The following is an 18,197-nucleotide window of genomic DNA, read 5'->3' on the forward strand; positions in this document are numbered from 1 at the left end:
CTGCAGTCTTGCCAATGAAAGCAATTGTTTCAGTACAGCTACATACACTTTTGGGAGTCAAATGGTAAATAGTAAATTAAGTCTGTCTTTGCTTTTCTAGTTTGTGACTTTATTAACACCAACAGCTTTCCCAAATACCATAGCTTTTCTTCTAGGCAGACTTCATGGACTGAATTTAAAACACATTGCACTGATTACTAAACTGCATTTCACAATTCCCTTTGGATTTTGGCAACATTCTCCCCCAGTTATTAAAGCAAATCTTTCCAGCACTTGATTCATTATGCTGAGAGTTTGAAAGAAATTGATGTCTGCCTTCATTCAAACAATTAAAAGAAAGAAACAGACAAGATTTCTTTAATGCAGATGTAAGAGAACACTTGTATGTGACTGGAAGTTAGTACTTTAAATTGTCAACATTTACTAGACCTTATCTTAGTCCTACTTCATTTGAATATACATTTTTAAAAACACCCAATTTAACAAAGTGAAGGAAACATGAGAAATTCAGCCTTTTTTGTCCTGAAGTCTCTCAACTCTCCTCAAGTTTGAGAGCACAGCAGAAGCAATATAAATAAATGCAACCACTTTCCCCACCTTTCTTGTCCAGTGTGTCCTGGCTACCTGTACAGATTACTTTTCTGCGAAGGACAAACTGCTTTCACAACCAGTTACTCCAAAAGGAAAACCTACTTTCCAAGTCTGCATGTTTTAGACTCAAATTCTACTGATAAATTTACTGTGTGCCGAATTTCTTTTTCCAAGAGTGCCAGATATAAGGATACTAAATACCAAACTGCTTCAGTACCAGCATATTAGCCAGTCTCCAGACATATATATTCATTTCACTACATAGCTACTGTTTTTAAGTTCAATTTTGTGACTGAAAGCTATACTAAGAATAATACAGAAGACTAATACAAAGCTTCTCTAAAGACGAATACTTCATGTTTGTTGGGTAGCAGTTCTAAGACAGTGACTTCTAAAATCATCTTACTCACCCAAAAAACAAGCCCTTTCCTTAAAAGCTGACGTTACCAGTTGCTAAAAAGCTAACTCTTTCTCAGTGCTTCTAACACTCTTTTTGGGTAGCATCAGCTTGCTTTCAGCCTCCTAAAGTCAGAATAGAAACACCAAATACCCTCTAGGAATGGTCAGTAGGCCCTTGTGGTTCACACTGCCACCATCTCTGTAGAGTTGAGGCTCAGGGGACAAACTGGAAATGGCCATTTTTCCATCTCTCCTGCTACCAACTGACCCAAGATTCTCTCTTAGCAACCAGGATGAAACTGCCTATAGAGGAAGGATTCCTACAGACAAGTCTTCATATTTTAAGTCCTTTTAGTCGAAAAATATTATCCATTTTCAGTCATAGTTCCATCTTAGCCAGCATTTAATAATTAAGTTGCTTCAGTGGATATATCTTCACTCTCAGTAACGCCAGTGCCAGAGGATTTCTGTGTGTTTAGCTGCTTTAACACAAATTCTAATTGTTTTATTAATAATGAACAGTACTGAACTTGTAAGCATTAAAAGCTTCAGTTAGCATAACTGAACTAATTGCAAAATGAAATTACAGACTTGTGACTTGTCATAACTGTGAGATCCCTCCCTCACTTTTGTATCCAGAATTGATTTTAAAAGAACCATAGATGTTGTGGCTCCAGAATCCATTAAAAAAAGCCACCCAAACAAACCAACAAAAGACACAGAAGCTTTGCAAATCACTTTTATTTAAACAGATAGTCCTCCCCATGTACTTAAAACCTCTAATTACTTAATTTCTTATATTTATTTTCTCTCCTTGAAGTATCTTTTGAACACACCCTTTTTGTCTTCAGAAACTACTGTATTTTTTAACCCCTGAAAATGAAAGGGGGGGGGGGGGGAAGGAAAAGATCAAACTTAAAATAAGACCGTGGGAGGAAGAAAAGACTTGTTCTACACCTGCCTCACCCAGGATCTGCCTTGCTTTCGCTAACGCAGCGTGGGACCTGAGAGCCGTGAGGCAGAACCTGCCCTGAACTGCAAGAGTTTTAAAAGCTTTAAAGCAACCCATACCTTTGCTCATGGCCTGAGTAATTCCTAGGTGCAGACACCATTCTCTCTGTGCTAATAAAACAAGGCACCTCAATGGAAAATAACTGTGCACTGACTGCTCCAGGACTTCCCTGGCACAATTCAGTCAGCCTGTAGGTCAGCAATCGCTCTGAAACCAGAACCTGATCTTGGAGCTACAGCAGCAACAGGCAGCAAAGCCCTCCTGAAAACACTCTCAGGATTTAGAAGAATGGTGCTGATCTAAAGGCACAAGAACTGGAAACCATACCCAGGGAAAAGCTGCTTCTTAAGTTCTGCCTGCTTTGAGCCTGCATGCCACATGCAGAAAGAAGCAGGAAATGTTTCATCTTCACAGTATGAAAATGTGCCTTTCTAGGCTAAGATCTGTTCCTTTCAAGTTTGCTACAAGTTTTAAGCTTTCCTACTTGAAGAATAATGGAAAACCAGGTTTGACAAGAAGAAAATTAATTTTATTCACGATCAAGTTTTATTAAATAAGTAGGAAATAAGTTTTATTAAATAAGTAGGAAATAAGTTTTATTAAATAAGTAGGAAAAAAACCTTTAAATATCAATTATAAAAAGGTGGGCTTCATCCAGACTAGTTCAGAATCAAACAAAAGCTGCTCTCCAAAAGCCTCACAAAAGTGTTTCCACTAATATGCATTCTCACTTTGAACTCTCAGCCTCTTTCCCACTTCAGTTTCTGTTCAACTCTTCACTTTAACCTGTTCATATTTGTAGTGAAGAGCTTCTTCTTAGGGAAGCTGCAGTGGAGCAGTTGCAAAGTCAAAACCTGAAATAATGGCTAGTCAGAATTAAACCACAAAACTGGCTAGACTGAAGGCAACTCACCAAAGACAATTCATTCTCACTATATAATTTAAGAAAATCAAATGAGTTACATAAGTAATCATTTCAGAAGGGAAGTTGTCAGCTAATAACTTGGATTATCAATCACCTTCATTATCCTAACATCTCCTTTGTATTAAATAGTACTCAAAGGCATCCACTCTTTATAGGTTTCCTGAGACTCAGACTTCTCTGCAGCTCTCTTCTTAAGCTGTGTCTGTAGAACTCTCTCCACACCTAAGCACAAGTCTCACACTTCATTTCACCTAGACCACTCGGACACCTGTCAGCAGCACACCAGTGCCCATGTACAAGCTATTTCACAGAGATGAAGGTAGTAAAAAAAAAAAAAAAAGAAAACATATTCAGAAAACAATGCAAGAGTTGCTTGCCCAATTCAGAAGGAATTTTGATCTTAGCAGACCAAGGACAAAATACCTGACTCTGCTTTACTTAGCACAGATAAGCCTCTGATTTCAAAAATCTGAATGCCTGTCCATACAAAGAGATTTATTAATTACTAGAATAACTTGTCAAGGTTCTCCTGAAGAACAGAACACTCGCTTTTGAAGACACTGTAATACAATTAACCCCTCATTTCTTTAGACATAAAAATAAGAGTTGTCCAACACACACACACACAGCTTATAGGATCAGCTTTAGAACATTAATGCACAGGAGACCTGACAACTCCATTTGGCAAAAAGAGTCATATCACAGCTGTGCCCCAGCAAGTAAGTTGTCAATTTAGTGTCATACACCAGAATGAAGGGGGTAGGGAGAAAAGTACACATTAATTTCTCACAATTGACCATTCCTACTACAATTTATGCACAACTAACATCCCATTAGTAAATTACAAATACTATCAAATTTAGAAGCTTTTAAAACGAAGAGTAGGAATAGATTACAATGTCTAAATGGCAAAAGCACACAGGCTTTATAACAGCACACAGTTCTGCATCCACAATAAAACTGAACTGACAAGTTATGTTGGGAAGTTTGGGGCAAAATTAATTTTAATAAAATCAAACCACACATAACCGCATTAAGATTTTTCTAGATCAGATGTCCACATCACAGAACTAAAAGTGGGAAGCAAAGCGTTTCAAAACTTGCTATTTTACTGCCTTTTTAAAGTCAGACCTGTGCACATAAAAGTTCAATCACCATTCTTTAGAGAAACAGGCGAATTTAGACTAACAGAGTCAGAAAATTCCATAGAAATGGAAAGGGTAAAGCACTGAAGTATAGCTGAATAAACACAGCAGGCATCTTTATCACAAAAGCAGATCAAAGTGTACTTAATATTCAGTTTATTCTCCCAGCTTATATGGAACACGCAAGTTTACTTCAAAATAACTTTTAAAAACAGTCATTACTTCGCATTTAACATCATGGAGTATTACAGAAAGGTTGACTGGAGCAGACTGAAATTAAAACACTTCTTCCTACCCAAATAAAGTTTCCTGAGTCTATAATCATGCAGCATTTCATGGCTAGAACTTTAGCTCTTCCATAAATACAAGGTTTTACCTCCCTAATAACTGGTCAACATTGATGAATTTTCCAACTTCATTAACTCACTTTTACTTTAGGCTTCCTTTAGAAAGGCTATTTAGAGTCAAATTTTTTTTTTCTAAAAACTCTTGGCAGACTTTGGAGACTAACATAATCAGCTACAATGTTCCCAGTCCAGATGTGGGTACCTGGTACTGCTACAGCTTTTTGCTAAGCAAGTAAGTTAATGTTTAAAGGTACTGACTTGAAGGTACTGTGTACTTCACTTACACAGAACACTGTAACGGAGTGACCATGTCACAGCCATCATCTGTAACACGTTAGATACAGTGAAAAGATGTTTCTACATCTTTAACAAGTGAAAGATGGAATTCTACAGATTGTACTCAACAGTTGAGGCAAGTGGCTGCACCTGCGCTCCCTGGTGCCTCAGGGTTTCTAGGGAAGAAGTACAATGCAGCCTTTCTGAAAGCAAGAGCTGATTAAATGAAGACATTCTGGAAACTAACACATAAATGCTTATTTCCATTAAAGCATCAGTCTCAAAAAATCAATGCTCAGAGCTCTTTGTGAGATGTGGCTCCTGAAATAAACAAGGTTTTATAGGTAGACTACATAGACAAAAGCTGCTTCTTCTTTCCCCTGAGAGGCAGAAAGAGCAGTCAGCAAGAGCGAGATGAAAACACACATTAAGCGACCACAAGTAATAACCTCCTTCCTCTCACAGCCTAAACTTTGCCATTGCTCATTGTTCTGTGTAAGTGAAATTCTCTAATGGACCTGTTCTCATGCAAGCCCAGCACTTGTTCCCTCTAATCATGGCTGTGCAGTTCACTCCTACCCACATAACACCAACCTACTACCATTTGACCAAGCAGCCCTCATTTAAAGCAGAAACACACCAAGCCTGTTAAATCCTCACACTAAAGAGGGGAGAAAAAAGTCCCCAAGTCAGTCACCACTACTTCCACCACTATCACTTCCTTGAGAAGGAGCCCTCACAACTGGGTTAGAAGGCTATGCTTGCCCTTGGCCCAACTCTCTAGTCCAGCGCATCCTTTATTTCCTTTTTTCTGGAATAAGGAACAACCTTCAAAGTGATGCTATTAAACACTTTTCCCTCAAAAAAAAAAAAAAGTTTAAACATTGTACTTTTTCGTTTTTTTGTTTGCTACTTTGTGAACCTGCCTTCTCAAAACACACAAACAACTTCCTTTGCTCAAAAATCATCAGCATCCTACTTACAGATGGAAACTGAGCTAGGTTAAACTATCTGTAAACTTTTCTCTATTTTCTCTATTCCCTGCACTGGAGAACATAAATTATGACTCACATTTCAAAGCAGTTTGCAGGAGTACTCCCCCTAGTTCCCGTTCTTCCTTCGACAGCACTTGCCAGACCACTTGGAGACAATCCAGCTCACCACAGCAGGAGCAAATACCTTGTGCTGGTTTCATTGAATGATTATGGTTTATGAGAAAGTCAAATACAAAAGGCACAGCACAAGTACACAATGGACAGTGAGAACAGTTCTTCCAGTGGCAGCAGTCAGGTTAAGAATTCATGAGATATCCTGGGTCATCCTTAGACATCCCCACTAGTCTCACTGCCAGGATCAAAACCACTTGTTAGTGAGCAGGACGGGCTTGGGAAACACGTTTGAGCTAGCAGCTCATCCCTTTGTCTGTTTCTCTGAATGTCATAACCCTGTTAGAGGCACATCTATCAGACATGTGTTAGAAGGAATAACCCATTAACCACAGAAACGTTTGGAAATTCCCAAGAGGCATACAACTATAAATCCCAAGGGCTATAGGCTAGAAAGTAAGAGGGCTTGAGTCTAGACTGTGTATTTTCTACACTAAGCAGTAAATACCCTTTCATTTCAGTGAGATTCTTCCATTTCTAACTTTCCACCATGCACAGGAGAACATGATTCGCTTGGAGTTTGGCATGGCAAGAACCTAAACATTAATATGGAAAAATTTAAATCCTCTGGATTTAACCACAAATAACCAATCACTGAATACATCTGTAGAAGAAAATAAAAATGAAGCCAGATCTCCCAAGTCTGCATTTCTACTACTAGAACCTGCATCTTTTACCTTGAAGTTTCTATGGAAAGAGATTGCGGAGAACTGAAAAATAAAACAAAACAGCAGAGGATCCATGAACCACCTTCCTTCTCAATGAATCTGTGCTGCACCATGAACCATTTTAATTTGCAAAATTATCAATGAATTTGCAATTTTTTTCAACATCCTCTATTTCCTGTGTACCACAAGAATTCTATTTAGACCAAGCCCTTCACATTGGATTTACTTCACTGATTTCACAATCTGCTACTGCCCTGCCTCTTCCCCTTTCTGATGATCTGAATTTCTGATATTCAGATGTTCCATTAGTCTAAGAAGAAATGTTCTACTCCTTCCTTTAAGACCACTATATAGTGATCTAGGCTTACTATAGAGTAAAGGTGAATTTTAAGCATGTTAAACTACTCTAATCACCCTTCAGATGAAAGACAAGTGATATTTCTATACCCAAACAGATGAGTCATAAAACTCTCAAGTTGATGTGAAAAACCCTCCTAATTTTGCTCTGGACAAGACTGAGAGTAATGAAATATGTTACAATCTAAATAGTAATCACCTAACACATTTTCCATGCATGTGAACTTAAATGACCTCAACTCCTATAGGAAATTATAATATATATAATGTCAGAAATAATATGTATTAATGACAGTTCTCTTGGTTAAGTTCTTTACAAATGTTATTGGGACTAAAGGCCTGTGATGAGGACATGGGGACAAAATTTCCTATCTTCAGAAAAATAAAAACAACTTCTAAATTGCATGAAAGAATTAGGATTAAACCCAGGAACTTCTGTAACCCAGTTCCAAATTTAAAACAGCAGATAATGAAGTCCCCAAAGTAAACACAGAATTATGCTATGCCTAATTTAATACAGTAATGCAGCTCACTTCAACACCTACACATAAATGAGACTGGTCTCAACTCCATACCAGGATTACTAGGGGAACATTACCTGTTCAACAGCAGGCTGAAGCTAAATACAAACTCATTACTGACACCTAACACAACAGACAAACTGTGTTTGTTTTTAAAAGATGAAAACACTGAATGTGGTGCTTCTGGGAAAAAAAAACTAAAAAAAAATCCCCAAGACCATCCTTGCTACATCCCTAAACTAATCACTGTCTTTAATAACAATGAGGTGCCTGAAAGCAGCAAGAGCTAAGAATTACCAGGATTCAACATCTTCATTGCTTAGATCTCAAGGGCTACTAAATCCTGAGTACGAAGGCTGTTCACAGTTCCATGTAAACAGCTGTGCAGAGAAGCAATTCCCAGTGTACTTCACACCAGTACCATCCCCAACTTGATGTAATGAGATTATCCCAAAAATCAGGCCTACAGCTTTAAGCCAGTATTGTTTAGAGCCCTAACAGTCACACATGCATGCACCACAAGGAAAACCAGGGAAAAGCGCAGGGTAAAACCACAATTTTTGGTCATGAGCTGCAGGCATTATCTATGCCCTGAAGTGTACCTGAAATCACATCCTAGATGGAAGATGGAATTAAGTCTAATGTAAATTTCAAAATATGACATTTTACACCTACCAAAGAACAGCAGTCCTCAAGCTTTGAGGACGATATCATGCAAGACTGACAGATGCCAGTCCCTTTCCACTGAAGAAACTGGGACAACTCACAGCAGATTGATCTGGTATCTGGTGCAGAACTAGAACGGATGCAGTGTCATCTCTCACAGATGAGTCAACACATCATTAGCTGTTTCATGACAGCAGCTATTTCAGCTGCAACTGATCCGTTTTTATAGATGTGATGTGTCTCACAGCAAAGATGCACATTAGAAAGCTGAAAAATTCCTTCTAAAAGAGGACAAGAAGCTCATGCAGCATTTACCTAGACTAAACACTGAAACAGTGTGCTGAACAATAAGCAATCATTTCCAGTGTAAAAGCCACATAAGATTGAAGCAAGGATGTTTGTTTATTTCTAAATGTAACTGGAGCCAGAGACAATGTGTGAAGGGGAACAAAAAAACAGTCCACTGTAAAGAGAAATTTTTCCCATTCTTTGTAGAAAATCTGAAGGAAGGGAGATTTTGGGACTACTCTTCTTTTCCCTAAGGTAACATTAGCAAGATAAACTGTGTCTTCTCGATCACCACATTAATCATTTTAGCATTTGCCTACTCTCTGCCCACACCAGTCAGTTCCATTTCTCACTTGATCTAACGCCATGAAAAACAAAGACATGCATTTAGTTACCCCTCCTTATTTGTGCTCAGATGGCTGCACAGCCTTTACTTGCAGAAACCCCAACTTCTAGGGTCATTATGGAAGGGGACCGAACTCACTCGGGCTGCTGGACCTGATGCACCATGCGAGGAGCCAGAGTCAAGGCAGTGAGTAGGACACAGTTGGTTTAAACAAAATCTTGGTATCTGCTAGAAGCAGACAACAAAACAGTGTGACAGTACCTGGAGATGTCCTGTCACTCGTGGAGCTGAGCTGTGCTCCCATCTCTGTAACAAGACTATCAGCAGTTTACAGCTCACATAACTGCACCTACAGAAGCTTCTCTACTGAAAAAGGCAGAGCCATCACTATTTGTGCCACAGAAATCACTGATCCATCTAGAAGAAACTCCAGGGAAGACCTCCTGAATGCATAATCTTCATCTCAGGTGGGATCTTTGGAGGGTGAGGGAGGCAGATAGGCAGGACCATTCCAAAAATGTACTACATCATGGTTACATTAGCTGTATGCACCGGATCCATGTCACTTCCTTTTAGCAACAGCACACCCCCTCTGTTTGTCCTCCCCGACCCAAAGCTCCAGGGTGCTTGCAGAAGTGAAAACAGGGGCTGATCCTGCTGAAAACAAACCTGGAAAAAGAAAATAGTTTATTCAATTCAAGAAAGGAATATACAATCAAACAGTCCTGGGGTGTTGAACTGCAATTCAGAAGTGCAAGAAGTTTAGCTGTCATCAGGCACAACTGGAGATAAGTCATGATCCAGCACCTCAGAAAATTCCAGGACACATCACATTCCAAAAAAGTTTCTTACCTCTGAATACATAATTCATTTTTAAATTTTTTTTTTTGCCTGAAATGCAAGAGAGCAAAGAGAGCAATACACTACCAAATCAACCACATTCTTGCAAGTGAGAGAAAATATGCAAACGGAGAAGGCAAGCCGTTTTGTGGAAAACTTGTTTTTTCCTCAACCAAGTTATGATACTCATTCATAGCAAAATACTGCAGTATATTATTAAGAAATTAAAACAGAAAAATGAGCAATAAGGAAATCAAGACAGAATCAGAAAGATTTTCATCCTGGATTTCCTCAAAAAATATTATTATATTTTCATTCTTTATCTTCACTAAGACTTCCAAATCAAGAATAAAATTTCTGCAGTTCACATGACCTCACTATTTTTGGTGTATCTATATTCCTACCTCAGCACTGCCTGCCTCAGAAGAAAGGAAGGACTATGTCTACAGTACTAGAATAATAATTTAACAGTACTTAAATTAGTATATGGTAGAGCTGATTTTTTTTTCTCTGCTTGAATGATAAATATTCTTTCCACTGTGTGATTTTCAAAATTGGGTCCCCATCCTTAAGTGAACAAATACTGTAGGCAGAGGAATCACGTCACCTTTTCTAGTAACAGTTATGTTCCTGGCTTGTGCAAGGACAAGATGCTGAACACTGTGGATAAGACTGATTACTTTGAGAACAAACTCTAACAGACAAAATAAATGATGCTCAAAACAAGAGTTAACTGTGCAGAGAATAACTTATTGCAACTGAAAATAAAATTTAAGTATGGGACTGTACCTAAAATGTGAGATAATGGACATGAATCTATATTATGTCATATACGTCAATAAAAGTCATGTCTGAGATACAAATTCTGTACTTCTAAGAACAAGGAAAACTTTTAGATAGTACTAAGCACATACCTCCTTAAAGGGGTATGCCCTACCCCACCTGACAGTAAAGAAGTAGTCATGTATTTTGGCTGTTAGAGTGTGGGCCAAGCAAATTTTACAATGATACACAACCCACATTAATATTAGCATGATGCACCTATCCATAGCACATGCAGTGAGTTTGACAAAGCACTCAGTGACTGTCTTCTACTTGCCAGCTGCACACAGCAAATCCAAACCACAGCTCAGATTTTCTACATAAATTCAGCTACAAAAAGGTTGTTAAAAAAACAACTATTTTACAGACATGTTGAAGTGAGGGGAGAACGACCAATCCTTTGATGCATCAAACTCGATTTATTGATCGATCAGCCAGTTTAAATAATAGTGTTAACGAACTTCATGCATATTCCAAAATCCAGGTTTATGATAGGCTAACAGAGAAAACTCTAACCACACCTTTTGTTTTACTACACCGTTGATTGTTTACACAAAACAAAACCAGTATTCCCACTGTGATATGAATGGTTCCCAAAACTTCCACATCTGTTCTCAGGGTGCCATCTTTTCCCAGAGAGGGTGTTACACTTGTTATGGGAAGACTGCCTGAGAACCCTATTGTTTATACAATGATGCCTGAGAGAGTCTAATTGTTTATAGAAGTCAGGCTGGGAACTGCTTCACAGCTACCTTTTACTTTTCTCTCAATTGCATGGCTTCATGGCCTTTTTCTTTAAGCCGTGCCTGAACTAAACTCTCGACACAGACACTTTCAGAAAATATCATATCAAAAAGATACAGGCCAACTGAATTGTAGTCCTTCACTCCCTTGCAGGAGGGTGGCTCTCTGCTGCCAAGCTAAGAGAACACACGGGAACAGCCAGCTGCTCAAAGATGGCACAGTTGAGAGGCACTTTAAACCAGCAAATGGCCTCTGACAAATTCATGTCAAATAGAGGAAGCAATCCTCATGTGCAAATAAATACACATACAAATGTCATGACACTCTTTCAAAGCTACCCTGTGCAAATCCAGTTAAAGAAAGAGCACATTATACAAAAGATGCTTCTCACATAGACACTGAAACCAACACAGAAATACCAAACTTTACAGACACAAGCAAAACTGGACATCAATATTAAGCTCTGACAATGTTCAAGGTCCATTAATATAAGAGCACACAAATAATCATAACTATTAACTAGCTTACTAATCATTCAACTGGGAGGGCTGGGGGGAAGGAAAGAAACCCCAAAAAAGCCACTTTATCAGCAGGTATGTGCTAAAATACAAAAAGCAAAACCAACATCACAGTCACCGAATCCTATAAACTTTGGTTTATGTAAGACTTTAAACTAGACAATCTAATTCTCACACTCAGATTTTCAGACTGGGTTAGGGAATTTGATGCACAGGTGATGTACATTTCAACCTGAAATGCGATGACTCAACATAAATACAGACTCTGCACTGATCAGAACTACAAGGAAGAAACTGCACAGGAACCCCAGCCCAACCCAAAGCACTAAACCTTGAGTAGTACCACACTAATGATGGGTAAATTCTTTCTCAGACTTTTTAGACCAGATTAAGCCTCACAGGCTTTTTGAAAACAGTGTCACATCTCATTCTTTTAAATCAAAAACAGTCAGCAGAAATACCATGTTAAGCAGACTCTGACAATAAAATAGCCAGCCTTAAAAAAAAGTATATGCTAAAGGCATAGAAGTAAAGCACGTGAAAAGGTTGGAAAATTCATCTGATCCACTGCTGAGACATTGAGGAACCCTCAAAGCACGACAGCTACAGCCACCTGTACAAATGAAATTAATAACAACTTCTTTTGTAACAAAAAGTACGCACTGTTTTTTTCTCCCCACAGAATTTATATTATTAATTTGAGTAAGAACCAAATATTAGAGAAAAAAAATTTTAAAAACAGCAATTAAGTTTCACGAGACTATGGTATTCAGCTCCTTGTTTCATGTGAACTGGTCTAGTGCTACTGAGTTCCAGAAAAAACCACCCAAGAACAAAACTAGAAGTTTGCTGTTTGACACATTTGGAAGGCAGGAACATGCTTTTTCCTTATACTGTGGGAAAATATAAATCCAACACTTTTATCATTAGTTACTAAACAAAATCTAGACCCAGCCTATATTAATTGTGAACCAAGTTTCTATTTGTGTCATTCCTCCATATGGGGAACAAATTCCTTCACATGTCTCCACAGATTTTTACTACAGGAGTCGATGAATTAATGCCTTTGAAAAAAAGACTATCCTCACTCAAAATCTTAAGGTAACACACAAAGATATCAGCTAACTAAAGATCCAATCATTTATGAACCACTCTGCACTACAAGGCGAGGAGAGTTTGGCTCTTATATGCTCAGTGGTGCCCATCAGCAAACTCCACAGCACTGGAAATGCCAAGGTATCTCTAGTCCTGGTGGACTACAGAAACAAGCTTCTTTAACAGTCTAAAATCAGTCCACCACTGAGAGTGGAGCCCCAACAACGGCTTGAATCACATTAATGAAGTTGAAACAACATAACAAAAAAGGAAAGAGAGATCATTGATGTTTGGAGTTTTTGCCTCAGAAAAATAAACTGATAAAGAGTGGTCACATCCAAACTTAGAAGAGCTAGCACGCAGTAAGAGTGGTTCTGGCCGAGTACATGTTTTTCTTAAGTCTCAGTAACACTTGCAGCTCTTAGATCAGTGAACAAGCCCAGGCCAATGACCAAGCACACACCTACAGAAAGCAGTTCTGAAGAGTAAACTCTCTGTAGGTATACCTACAGTACTGCTTATAATCCAGTTCACCAGGAAGTTCCAGTTTGTTGTTTCCCAGAAAATGAAAGGTAATCAGAAGAAGATTCCAAACTGTTTGGTCCAAGTCTTAATACACTGTACTTTTCCATGGTTTCACTTAGAAGGGTAACAGCTTTGGTTCTGGCTTCAGTATCAAAGCCCACCAGCAAAATCTCAAAAATCCTACAGACTCAGTACTCAAAGAAGCCAAGAGCTTGTTTCACATCCCCAGACTCTGAAATTAATGGTTTTATATTTTCCTCAAGAGCACCTTTACATTTGGTCATACGTATTCCTTTTAAGCAATTTCTCCCACACAAATAAATTTGTCCTGACACACTTTCAGTCACACCTCTGCGGAAACAGAAGTTACCGTACAGAAACATCTTTAAGCCATCACATCTGGTAATTACTACTACAGAACACCAGGATTCCACAAAGAATTACTATGTAAGACAAACGCCAAACAAAGCAATTCACGTTTTCAGAGCTATCTCCTAACCACACGCTTCAAAGGGGCCTGGATGAACATCTAACTGCAGCTACATATGACATGATGCCATTTATACAGCCAAACTGATATCTGCCAGTTGCAAGGCTTGCTCAATAAAAATGAAGGAAAATAAACAAGAAAAAAAAAAAAGCAAAACAAAACCCACAAAACAACAACAAAAACCACATCCTGCACAGCAGAACAGAAGTCTTCCTGATCTTGCTTATTATTAAAATTTTGCTCTTTCTGATGCAACATCTGTTTTGACTATACACCATTAAAGAACATAAGTCCAAAATGAGCATTTGATGGATCCCACCCTTAGGATGAGCACAAATCCCCTTCCAGACACAGCTGTGTCAGTCTGAGGTTGCTGTGCTGAGCACATCCCTAGTTCCACATCCTCTGCTCATTACTATTGCCACCCACATCAACATGCCAGCTGAAAGAAATGGAACAACACTCTCCAATTTACTGTGATTTTTACCTGCCAAGCCAGTTTGAAACAGTTTGCTATAGGTCTTTGTTAACCCAGGTCATGCTGATGGAAATGTATGGTTCCAGAAAAGCTCAAAGAAATTTCAATCAGAGCTACCAATCTCCAACCCCACTTCAATGTAAGTCCCATTTCCACCCCATGACCCTGTTCAGATACATGATCCAGCCAAAATTCAACAAAACAAAAAAAAAAAAGCAATTAACTACCTGATTAACTCCCTGACTTCATTTAACTCACAGCTACAAAGGCCTCCTTGCCAGCAGCTGAAGATGCACAGTCAAGAAGGAGACACGACCACCAGAGCTTCATTAAGCTGCCAAGTCTATTGACAAGGCAGAACTATCAGGTAAAACCAAAATTGAGCTGCTTCAGCAAAGAGTGGGCACAGCCTCCTCTCCTCCTATGCAAGCAATAACATTTGTATAGCTACAAAGTCAGTTCAGAGAGTTGATCCAACTGCAGCTTAACATTTTTCTGTACGGCCATTTTCAGCTGGATCAGCAAAGGAAGACTAACAGAGTAAAACAGATCGGCAGAAAAATCAAAGCTGCTCTAGTGGTAATTCAATAATATGACTGTAGAGGACATGTTAAGTCTTAGCTTGATTGAATTTATGCTTGGTATTCTGCAGGAAAAGAAAGGCAATATGCTTCAATTTCACTTATTAATATTTTGAGATCAATTGAGACAAGAAGAAATCTGTAATTTTAATATATGTTCACTGATCAAAGCAAACTCCAAAAACAATACTAAGAACAAGACTTCACATTAATTTAAACCAAGCTTGCTTGATAAGCTGGCAAAGCAAATAAAAATATAAGTAAACTTTGACCCCTCCCCCAAAGAAAATAATAAAATCAGCAGTGTCAGACAAGTAGATGAACACAATAAGTAGGATACAACTCCAAACTCATCAATTAGACCAGCTTAGGCTGCCAATCTCTTACTTGACAGTTTCTGTAAAACATCTTTTCTAGAGTACAAAAGATTAAATTTCTATAGCATTAGAGCAATTTTTTTCTCCAATGCTATGTAGTTCCATCAATAGTATAGTGGAATAAAACCAACTATAGGCAGAATTCAAGACATATTTCACAGTGCTGTAATAGGCTCTCACAAACACACAATAAAAAAATCTACTATAAAATGTTTTTCCCAGTAGCTTCTATTCCTGGGGAAGGAAGCGATTTTTGCAAAGACTTTCACTACCATTTCAGAAAGTTTTTATCCCATCACATCCATTATGGTAGGAAAAAAAATTACTTACAGACCGTTCCAACACCAAGCAGCTCTATCAAACTACAAAATGTGAGACTTAGAAGTCTGGCAAGTTTTAAGAGCCCAAAGTGGCTTGTTGGTTTAGGTTTTTTTCTTCCCAAATGCATAATGCTGTCAAACTACTAACAAAAAATCAGAAGATTTCACAACAGTACGTGAGAAGATAAACAAACTTGTCTACTCTGTCTAGTTTACATGCGCCTTCAGATTCCACACATTTAAGCTAAATAATAAATGCAGGAAAGTAATTCCCTGGATGAAAAATAGATTTTCTGCTAGTAGGGATTTAAATGGTTCATTTGAATTGCATTTCACATGTATACTTTAGGAAAAAAAATCTTTTATGTGTTAAGTTTAGAGTCCTGTAAATCTGAATTTTCACCGAGGCTTAAAACCAACACTCTATGCAATTAGAGATTAAAAAGCGTTTACTGTAGGATAACTCAGGGTACCAAGAATCACAGGCAAGGCTGAACACATCTGAAATTCATTGTTCTGGACTTCGCTCACATTCTTATTTCTTCTGTAAGACTTTTGCTAAGAGAAAAAAACAGCACTTCCACAGACAATTGCCAAGAGATGAAGAAATGGAAAACACTCACTGATGAACAGAAAAACAATCTCTTTCTCTATGGTAACTATTAACTTCTGCATAATCATACAGACCATTTTAGCAGTAACCATAGATCAATAAGTCAAATAGAACTGAGTCAGAAATCCATTTAAATATTTACATTTTTTGTTACAAGTCATACCTAGAGTATTACTGTAGCCAAAGAGAATGACTGTGCCTTCCATTTTATTCGCTCTCCTCATTCAGGAGCCTATCTCGAGATGCAGAATGATCAAAAATACAAAACGAGAGGAAAACAAAATCCCTTAAATGGTAGAAATATACATTGTTAACAGCTATAAGCTTCTCCTACTCCGGACAGCCGAATTACGAAATAGACAACAACACAGAAAACACCGCAGCACACAGAAAAGCTCCCTTATCATTTCATAAACCATTAATGAGCAGGTTATATAAATCTACAGGACCGAAGGAGTTATAGATCTGAGCTGCTGCAAGACATTAACTCTACCGTGAGGGATACATAATTTCATTCTTGAAGACTGTTCATCTCCACGAACGCAATGAAAGGACTTAGAGGCACTCCGAACGGGAGCTGCATTTCAACCCTCCGTGCCCGACGGAGCGGGACGATGCTGCCCGGGCCCACCGCAGCCCCCGCCCCGCACGCTGTTGCTCATCCATCCCTCCTGCGCCCGCAGGACGGGCCGAAGCCGGCCGGCTGTTCCTTTGTGCAGCCTGGCGAGCTGCCGCACACGCACTGAGGCACCGGCCAAGCCACGAAGCGGGTGAAAAGAGACGAGCCCTGCTGCCCACGAGGGCCCTTTCCCCTACAACTCTCGCCGCCAGACTGGGTCGTCAGCACCATCGCCCAAAAGCCTCGTCCCGACGCCTCCCGAACTTCACAGCGCCCCAGCCCCAGCTGAGACGGGGCAGCGGTTCCGGGGAAGCCCCGACTTCCCGGAGCCCCCACTCGCTCCCACGGCCACGCAGGGGCGGCAAGCGATACAAAGCGCCCGGGAGCGGCCGCGGCGGAGGGACCCTCTGACGGAAACCTGGCTGGGATTCAAGGCCTAGGAGAGACCGCAGGCACGGGAGGCAGCCCCGGGAGAATCCCACGAAGCGGCGCCGCCCCGGGGGTCGCTTCCTCGGGCCAGCGGCTCGGTGCTCCCCGTAGGGCCCTTCGGTGCCGCGGCCGCCCCCCGCAGGCTCCACCTGCGCCGGGCCCCCGCTCCACCGCACCGCGGGGATCGCGCCCCACCCCACCGCCCCCCGCCGGGGAGGGGACCGGAGGGCGCTCCCACGTCTCCCCCCGCCTCCGCACGCACTTTCCCGGAGTACCCCTGCCCCCCCTTCATCCCCTCCAGCCCCTCAAGCTTCCCCCGCCTCCGGCGCTCCCCCCGCCGCCGGACCCACCCGCGCCCCGCAGGGTTTGGCACGGCCCCGTCGCGCCCGCCCGCGGCTCCGGCCACCGGCCGCCGCGGCGAAGGCCCTTCCCCGCATCGCGGCCCGGCCGTGCTCACCTGCTACCCGCAGCCACCTCCCTCCGGCGCCTCCTCCGCCGCCCGTCGCCACCGAGCAGCGCCGCCGCCGCCGCCGCCGCTCCGCCCCCGCCCCCCGGCCGCCGCTCCCGCCCCCGTCGCCAGCCACGCCTACCCCGGCGGCCCATTGGCCACGCGCCCCGAAGTTCTGCCTCTGGATTGGTGGGAGGAGCCGCCTGTCAAAGCTTAGGCCCCGCCCATCCCCGCCCCGCAGGTCCCGGGTGGTTTATTCACTCCGGGGCTTTGGCGCCCCCAATCTCTCACTGTCGGTTCCGATTGGCTGACGCGGTGGGGACAGCGTGCCAGGATTGGCTGCCCGAGGTGCCACTGCGGCGCTGCGCCCGCCCCCCCCGGGGCTCGGCAGCGCGGCGCGGCGGGAAGGCGGCGGTGGCTGCCCGGCCGGAGTCGGGACCGGGGATCGCCCGCTCCTCGGGGACCCGCTGATGCGCCTTGCACCGCCCGTCTGCGGTTCGGTTCAGCTGTGGTTCTCGTCTCCTCACGGCTGCGGCGGCGGCACCAGGAGGAGGGTTCCCGCAGCCCCGTTGCCACCTCGGTTCCCCCCCG

The 18,197-nt window shown here is 41.4% G+C and overlaps 1 protein-coding gene across 9 annotated transcripts in view; it reads right to left on the bottom strand.

Annotated features, from left to right (window-relative positions):
- The window catches only part of NUMB (NUMB endocytic adaptor protein), a 93,164-nt gene extending 75,459 nt beyond the window's left edge, over window positions 1–17,705 (bottom strand). For 7 of the 9 annotated variants that reach the window (XM_058025393.1, XM_058025392.1, XM_058025390.1 and 4 more), the window contains exon 1: window positions 17,616–17,692. The gene's annotated coding sequence lies outside the window, so the exon portion shown is untranslated. Of the gene's footprint in view, window positions 1–16,273; window positions 16,345–17,615 lie in introns of those variants that run through there. The other 2 variants (XM_058025387.1, XM_058025388.1) reach the window with 2 other exon arrangements.
- Between the last annotated feature and the right edge of the window lie 492 nt (window positions 17,706–18,197).

The sequence above is a fragment of the Melospiza georgiana genome, chromosome 6 (assembly GCF_028018845.1).
Source record: "Melospiza georgiana isolate bMelGeo1 chromosome 6, bMelGeo1.pri, whole genome shotgun sequence".
Lineage (NCBI taxonomy): Eukaryota > Metazoa > Chordata > Aves > Passeriformes > Passerellidae > Melospiza > Melospiza georgiana.